The sequence below is a fragment of the Lycorma delicatula genome, chromosome 8, assembly GCF_047948215.1.
Source record: "Lycorma delicatula isolate Av1 chromosome 8, ASM4794821v1, whole genome shotgun sequence".
NCBI classification, from domain to species: domain Eukaryota; kingdom Metazoa; phylum Arthropoda; class Insecta; order Hemiptera; family Fulgoridae; genus Lycorma; species Lycorma delicatula.
Genome location: NC_134462.1, coordinates 125,166,105 through 125,175,382, shown reverse-complemented (window position 1 = coordinate 125,175,382; position 9,278 = coordinate 125,166,105). Strand labels below are relative to the sequence as shown.

The window sequence follows — 9,278 nt, the reverse complement described above, 5'->3', positions numbered from 1 at the left end:
AGAGAATTTAATTATGAACAAAATGTGTAAGATAAGTTGAATAAAACAAAGAAGTTAGAAAAATTCAAATTTTATTTAGAAACAATATACTAGACCAAACTACAGGGCATCCCATATAAAACGCAACCCAACCTTATATTGGTAGGTATTGAAATAATAAGGCATGTGTAAATGTAAATGCAATTTTTATTATTACCATCCATTACCTTACATTTAGAGTAAATGTTGGAAGTGGCCGCCATCTTCTTGAATACAAGCTTCAATTCTTTTTACAGAGTTTCTTGCAACTTTTTTCAAAGTTTGTGGCTGGATATTTAATACAGCTTGTTCAATATTGACTTTCAATTGTTCAAGTGTTCGTGGTTTGTTGCTGTAGGCTTTTTCTTTGAGGTTACCCAGTAGAAAAAAATCCGCCGCAGTCTAATCTGGAGATCTTGGTGGCCACAAGCCTCGACCGATAACACGATTACCAAAGAATTCCTCGACGAAATCAGAAGTTGAACCTGCGTAGTGCGATGTCGCACCGTCATGTTGTAGCCAGCAGTGTCTGTCTTCCTCTTCCAAGAGTGCGATGAAATGAAATAAAATATCCTGATATCGTTCTGCATTAATGGTGTACTCGAAAAAAATAGGACCGATTATTTTCTTCCGCGATATCGCGCACCACACGCCCGACTTCTGCGGGTGTAATTGTTTTTCGTGATAAACGTCGGGATTTTCAGCGCTCCAAATTCTACTGTTTTGGCTGTTTATGTAGCCATCCAAATGAAACCGTGCTTCATCTGTGAAAAATAACGAATTCATAACATTAATTCCCTCACGCAGAAATCGACGGAACCGTTGACAATATTGTAGCCGTTTTTCTTTGTCGGGCTCAAGAAGTCGATGAACCGTTTGAATGCGATAAGGTCGTAATTGTAATTGTTTGGTCGCCCGATGAACGGTTGATTTAGAAAAATTAATTTCAGCAGAAAAACGTCTGATCGATTTATTTGGCGAGGCGAGTAATCGGTCTTTGATTTCAGCGACTGTATCTGTATTCAACACTGACGCAGATCTTTTGTGTTTCTTGTTATTAACAAAACCAGAGTCTCTAAATTTTGCAGTTAACCTTAATACTGATGTTTTGTTAATAGCTGGTTTATCTGGGTACTTTTGGCGAAACAAATCTTGCACTGCAACCACTGATTTCGTACTGAAGTACGACTTAAAACACCATCTTGTCTCTAGCAATACACTGAACGTTATGATTACATTGTTGTTACTATCGGTAGTGTTCTACTGCGTCGCCGCGATGTTCAGATGTTGGACGAGTCCATTTCAGTAACGGGTAGGGAAGTAAGCTTGACTTTTGAAATTTCATGGATGTGTGATTGTGGGTTGCGTTTTATATGGGACACCCTGGTACATTATATGTACCGGTTTATAATGAACGTTCAAAAATGTGCCCGCCATTTTCAAGATTTCTCGGCACGCTTTTCTACTGCTTTTTTGCTCTTTTTAGTTTTTCAGGGCTATCATTAAGTTGCTCAGCCGCACCCAAAATGCGGACAATGAATTCCTCCCGAGAATGTATTTTTGTTTTGTATACAATATTTTTCAACTATCCGTAGACGCAAATATCTAATATATAGTAAATATTTAATATCTAATAAATATCGGACGCTGATTTCGTGCAACAGTAATCACAATCGGCCATCAGAGTTATGCGATCTTGGTGACCAGGAATGTGAATCCCCACGACCGATCCATTTCTCAGGGAAATGATTTAAGCGAGTGGAAACGGCACAAGAGAAGTGGGGAGGCGCACCGTAGTGCTGGAAGTATACTTTACGTCTTACCGCTAGAAGAACATTTTCAAGCAGCTGCGGCAGTCTTCCAGCAGGATGGCGCCACGTGTCGTGAGGTGCGCGAAACCATCGAGTTGTTATAATAGAAATTTCACGGGAGGCTGATTTCACGCAACAGTAATCTCAATCGGCCATATCAAGGTCATCAGATCTTATACCGTGCGATTTTATCTCTGTAAAGGTTTACAGCAAACGCATACCAAATCGTGAACTTACAGAAGAAACCCGATGTGTTAAAGCAACAATTGAGCCACAAGTCTAAGAAAATATGATTGCAAATTTTGTTAAAAGATTGCGCGAGGTCATATGAGACGTGGAAGACATTTGTCGTATTTATTTCTCATATTTAATCGTCGGAGCGTTTACTCTCTTAAAGTATTTCACAAATTTGCTGATCGATGCGTAAGTAAAGGTTCATTTTGTAGATATAAATTCTGCTACTTTTGGGACACTATATATATATTTGCTTTTATATGCACCCATAATACGCAGACGTTCGAAAATTCCACTTTTGTTTTAATCGTAAATTGATACTTATTCAGTTCGTGTTATTAGTGTCCTTTTTTATTGTTTAATGATTTTACCGATTTGATTTTGTAATTTTAATAAATTGTTCTTTCAAAGATATAAAAATTAATTATTATATAATTTATACATATATATTATATATTTCATATTAGGATTAACGTAGGTACGTCGGATAAGCATTCTACATATCAATACAGTTTAATAATTTGAGAGTAATATATTTTACAAAACACGTGCGCTGGTGCATGTTACTTTGTAATATATGCTAATAGATACACAGAATTATTGCTTTTTATTACTATTATTATTAATGCTTTAGTAATGTATAATATACAAACGAACGAGCGCATCGCGGTAAGTTATTTTTAATTGCGTTGTTGTTGATACTCCTGTCTTCCGATGCATCTATCGCTTGATACCTCCGTAGTAGCAGTTATATACCTTATGTATATGTATATGTATATAAATACATATATATTCATACGTAAGTAATACGTACATCTCATTTTTTATTCATATAAATTGTAACATAGTTTGAATTAAATAAGTTTAGATTTTTAATTTGCATTTCCTTTTACTTGTACGTATTTATGCACCTGAATGGTTATAAGTTTACTTGTTCTTTGTTGGCGTATACTTACGTAAGGTACTCAAATTTTATATTACAAGCCGTGTTTCTTTGTGATTAATTATTATAGATTCTTTTTTCTTTGATTCATCGTATATTTCATCCTCTTTCAAACGTAAAAAAATTAAATATAAAATACAGGTATTTATTTATTTATACAGTATTACATTTATTATTATTTTTTTTTTTACGATACATGTTATATGTTTATGTAGACTTTCGTAACTCTTATTTTTTTGTTAATTATTTACGCCGTTCAAATACTGAACAGCCGATTAATTGAACTGGGATGACTGAATCATCAAATGAGAGTTGGATTACCTTTTACGCGGTTTTGAAATGCCCCGATATGTATCTCATTTTCTTATATGGATTTAAAAAAATTCAAATTTGAAAAAAAAATGATCGTTGTTGTTTTACAAATACTGTTGAAGTAATTAATATATTTAAAAATAATTGTAATTATATTAGTGTTTAACGCATTAAAGAGTTTTATCCTATATACTAAAGTATATCCTGTTAATAAAGGAAGGATGTTGTACCCAAAGTAGTTAATTTTAATATTCCCTTTGCTTTATAAAAACTTTCAAAGTTTCTTAACTTTTCAAAGTTATCTAATTGTATTTTGAGGTATTTAAACAATGTTTGATTCATTTAAAGTTAAAATAATTATACTGTTAGTAGACAAAATGATAAGACAAAAAATTACACCCGAGAATTACTTGGAATTGTTCTTTAGCTCTTATGCATTGACGCTAAGTGTAAGCACTTTTTTTTTGGTAGAGGTTGTAGAATGGAGATATTTTCTCTTTTTTTCATCACGGAATCGAATATACATTCATTTGCATTGCAAATTCATTCATCTGGGCTGATCGAATGAGGTACAAATGTTACAGAAATTTTCTTTTGAGAGCCCATCTTCTCCTCTTGTTTTCTGCGGTAATTTTATACAGGACTGTTTTTCGAGAGGCGATCCTTGTTATTTCTAGTATTAAGCCTATTGATATACTTTCAACTGAAACGCGATTGCGTTATGATGGCTAGAAGATAGGCTAAACACCTTTTGGCGCATAAAAGAAATAGACAACCAAGGTCGCTCTAGAATCGTCTAATGGCCTTTACACGCATGGTACTTTTTTTCTGATGAGAAACGTATGCAAATAGTTACGTGGATTTTCCCCTATCGGCATGTTACACAGTTTCTTTCTGGACATGGTGCTTTTTTCGAGATAGGTTGGCCAGATTTGGTTTTATTAATTCGGGCTTTTGTCCGTTGTGTGAGGCCACGTCTTATACGTCTGACTCAGGTACGAAGCTGAACGTACCAAAGTTGCTAGATTGCGAAGATCAATTCTGGTTTTGATCTCAAAGTTAATTGGAAAACAGAAAGGGAATGGAACATAGTTGCTGGCTTCTTTAGATTCTCAAATATATTTTTATTAGTTGTAAATTTTTAATGGATTTTTTTTATTTCTTCCATTTTATATAGTAAATGTAGAAAAATCAAATTTTTCTTTTTGGAAGATTAATTTAGAGGTAGTGAGCAGAAAAAAAGATACAAATTTTTGAATTTCTAAAATCTTGGTTTATTTTTAAAAAATATAATGATAATTTTTAAATAAAACTTTATCATAAATTACCCACACCCTCAAAAAGAGATTTAAGCTAACTTTTTTCAAGTATCATTATTTGTTCACTGTATAAGAATAATTAACTAATGCCAGGAAAATATTACAATTTTGTTGTCAGATTTTTATTTTATCTTTCTGCATTTACTTAATTATTTGTATTCCGACACACCTTTTTACTTCTTTTCAGTTTATTGTAAACGGCTTTTTTCGGACGAGCATTATTTGTTGTGGTTCTTTTATAAAAATAAAAAGAACTAAAAACCATGTAAATAGAATAAACTTAAATAAAAAAAATAATATATAAGAACTGTTTTCAAAATATTGCTGTAAAAACTAAAACAAAGTCTTTAGTTCTTAAAATGTTGACTTTTAAATTTGTGCCATTTTTTAGTAGGATCTTGTATCGGTTTTTTCATTATTATATTTTTAAATTTGTCTTACTAGGAAACTTATCGTTTACTAGGAAATTTACCGTACTAAAACTCTATGGTCTAGGTTTAAGATTACTGTACTTGTTGAAAAAAACCTTATAAGTTTTAGTAGCTAATAAAACTTCTGATATATTTTAAGTTTTTGAGTTAATAAATTCACGGAATCTTTCCGATAAAATTTCTTTCATTATAAACTTAAGAAAATTTATTGAGAAAAGGTTGATTGTAACTATTGCATTGTTAAAAAAAAATTAAAACAAAATTTCAATCGGTTTCTAAATTTTCTTATTGTAGGAAGAGACAGACTTATAGGCCATATATTAAGGCATCCTGGAATAGTTACTTTAATATTGGAGGGACTGATAGAAGGAAAATATTGTGCAGGCAGGCAAAGTTTGGAATATGTAAAACAAATTGTTAGGGGTGTAGGATGTAGGGGTACATAGAAATGAAACGACTAGCACTAGATAGGGAATCTTGGAGAGGTGCATCAAACCAGTCGACTGAAGACAACAAAAAAATTGTTAGATATACGAGTAGTAAAAATTTTCTATAATTTAATTAACCCGTCAAATCATGTCAGACTATGAATAATATAAAAGTAAGTTTAATAAAAAGTAGTTGCTATTTATTTTAGATTAAGAAAATTTATTATCCTTTTTTAACAGATGATATACTTTTGATAAAAGTTGACTTAAATGTTGCTGACATAAGATTCGATAAAAGTTTCGTTAAACGATCAGGTTATGGAAAGTATCGTTGAATATTTGTTAAAAAGGTAGTAGAGTTTACCTTAAATTGCATTTCAGGTGTAGACTATTTGTGTTTTCACGTGTTATAGGTTATGTTTAGTGTACTCTCCACACTTGCGTGTTTGTATATACTACACGAACCTGTATGTGTGTTTGTACATAGCATGTACACATGCAAGTGTGTATGTACAGTAGCGTATTTGGATGGAGTAAACACCCTCATATTGACAGGACAATCGAATTACTTGGCACTTGCATCATTCTATCGCGTAACTTTAGTCCCCTTTTAAATTTTGTTTGCGTTTCACGGCACGTCCTACACTCTCTTATTGACCGTTCTTTTGTATCGTCGATAAAATTCAATATTACTCAGATTGTATTATTTAATAAGAAATCGAATCACCATAATTTTTTCGCCATCATAACTTTATTATCGTAGAAAATTTTTAGTTTGAATCTTTCAGCTGTTTGTTTGTTATAATAGATTTTCTCGAATAAACAAAGGATACATTTAATAGTCTTGATTTTTATTTATATTGAATCTAATCGCTTTATTATGCCAAAAAATGCATTGTAAGTTCAAAACGTTAATTTCAATGGATATTATTACTCTACTGGATTCTTAATAATGTTATACAAAAATATTTAAAGTTAAGATAAAATTCCTCAAACACAGAATATTAAAACATTTGATTTCAAAAAAAAGTATTGTTGTTTTGTTTAAAAAATTATCTCTATGACCCATATAGGTTATAAATACGAGTACTATATATTTTTAATCCACTTTTTAAAAGTGGACTTTTAAAGAGATAAAATTTTTCCAATATAAATTTTTTTTTCCTCATAATTACACAGGCAACCCATAATTACATATGTAATTTATATTAAAGATAACAAAAAAAAAAACAAAAAACAAACAGGCTTTTATTTTACAGAGATGATATAAAACAGTTACGAATTGCCGCTTGTGAATTTATAATGTAAATATGACAATTAAAATTAACCTGCTTTGTTGTTCCAATTTTATAAATTAATAAAAAGTCTAAAATAGCACTATAAGTTCGTTATTTTTATATTTATGTAGAGCAGCTAAAACAAAATTTTCAGTTATTGGGAGAGATAAGAAAAAAATTTGTAATACATTTCACGACATGAAATATTTAAAAGAAATTTTATAACATGAGAGTTTTATTTGGAGATTACATTCATTCACAACGTAGGTTGTAGGTCTGTTGTATTTTTCATTTATATTTTCAATTTTTATGCCAATCAGTCCCGAAAGAAAGCTATTAATTGAATATCAAAGAACAAAGTAGAGTTTAAAAAGTAATACAACCTTACGTAAAAATGAGTAAGTTACAATAGTTGTTGAAAGTGGCCTTCGTTATGCGATTCACTTAATTGAATACGACGTTGCGTGCTATGAAATACATTTTGTTACGTTTGTTGAGGAATTGCAGCGAAACATCGTTCAATTTCGCTCTGAAATTCGGAAATAGTGTTAGGATGAAATTTGTAGGTAGCATCCTTAAGATATCCACACAAGAAAAAGTCAGGAGAGGATAAATCAGAAGACAGAGGGGGTCACAACTCTTCGAAATCACTTTTCCGTGAAAACACTGATCCAAGAAAGTCATAGTATTGTTGGGCGTATGAGCCGTAGCTTTGTCCTGCTGAATTCACTTGTATTCTAACTGGTTTGCGGGTATACTGTTTACAAAACGTTACATCTGTATGTAGCGCCCGCTGTTCACTATGCCATGAAAGAATTTCATGACGATCCGCCTACTTGAAATTGCACACCAAACACCCACTTTTTCTCCGTGAAGAGGAGACTCATGCAGCTAATGTGGATTTTCCGTATACCAAAAAGTGAATTCTGTGCATATACGTATTGAACAACGTAGAACTACGCCTCGTGAGATACAAACCAATTATCTAGTTCTTCCCCGTTTGGCGTTACAGATGACATGAACTGCTGACAGAAAGCTACACGTTTTTGAGTATCTACAGGTAATAACTCGTGAATAACACGCGGATGCATCTTTAAACGCTTGCACAATGTCGTGTTGACACTACTGTCGAAGAGAATAGACTGGCTAGCCAGTCTATTCTCTTCGACATCTAGTCACCTATCTAGATAGGTGACTAGATAGGTCGCACCTATCTAGATAGGTGCGACACCTATCTAGATAGGTGTCGCACAGACTTGTCGGAATGCGAGTGCATACAGAATATGCACCTTGCATGTCGATTAACTTTTCTGGTATTAGCAGTTTCGGTCGACCACTTTTGACTGCATCTGCCACATCTCCTGTCTCTTGGAACTTATCGTATAGCCGCTTGATGGAGTACATGTTTGACACATCCACCCCGTAATTTTCTGTGAAGGTATTCTGGATTTGTGCATAATTGGCACATCTATTGGGAGACAATGCATATTCTCTGCTGCAATGTATTTTTTCTCAATTAAACCAGCAACAAAAGAAGGAAACATTCTTCAATAAGGTTGCGTCACTTTCCGAACACTCGGTATAATGGTAACATGTGTATTTAAATCTAGTTAAGAGTAACTATATAGGATGTGCATTAGAAGGCTGCACATGAATAAGACACTCGATTACAGGTTAAGATTTTGTATTGCATGTTTTCTTACGATTTTCGGACAGATTTATAATCAAGGCCGACCTTAAAATTAAAAAGGAATATAAAAAAAAACATACAGAACGCCTGGGAGCGTTCTCAAGATATAAAGTTAAAAAAAAAAAAATGGTGGATAATCAGAAATAATCTGATCGACTAATTTGGTGGATGAATAAACAAACCATTTAAGAGTGATTCATTAGATTTTTATTGAATGAAAGAACTTTTAAACCCTTTCACGTTTCAGAATATAAAAACCAAGATTATATAATAATCTTATTAAATTTTTCTATTCTAAAACATTGTTGGTAACAGTTTGGAAACTCTTCAAACTATTAATTTACGTTAATTGTCTTTCAACCGATCAATTTTTATTTAATTTATTCTTCAGAATCCAAGTTCAAGTGCAATTTAAAAATTTTAAGTTATCGGTGCTTTAAACTATTTTTCCAGTGTGAATTCGGCTGGGTGGTTTGTAGTTTGGTTTGAATACTTTCACATACTAATAATTCTGGAGGTGGATATTTTCTTTAGTAAAATATTGGGTGGTTATTTTCAGCATGCTTTTTAGTGACATCCAGCCATCTAGTGACATCTACCACAGGCCACAATCAGATGGTTGAATCAAGATAAAATTAATATGTTTCTAATGTTTGATTTTGTTAACTGTTATTAATCGGTTCAATTTACTCAGCAAAAAAATTTCCGTAAGTTAATAAAGAAACTGATGAAAACAGGCTCAGTGTTTCTAAAAAAAATCTATTCATTCATCTTCAGAATTATATGGCGTGTGGAAAAAAAATACCGTGTGTTTC

General features: G+C 32.4%; 1 protein-coding gene across 3 annotated transcripts in view; it reads left to right on the top strand.

The window, feature by feature from the left end:
- Nucleotides 1–3,005: 3,005 nt before the first annotated feature.
- Nucleotides 3,006–9,278, top strand: part of Awh (LIM/homeobox protein arrowhead) — a 455,485-nt gene continuing 449,212 nt past the window's right edge. For all 3 annotated transcript variants that reach the window (XM_075372512.1, XM_075372511.1, XM_075372515.1), the window contains exon 1: nucleotides 3,006–3,147. The gene's annotated coding sequence lies outside the window, so the exon portion shown is untranslated. The remainder of the gene's footprint in view (nucleotides 3,148–9,278) is intronic.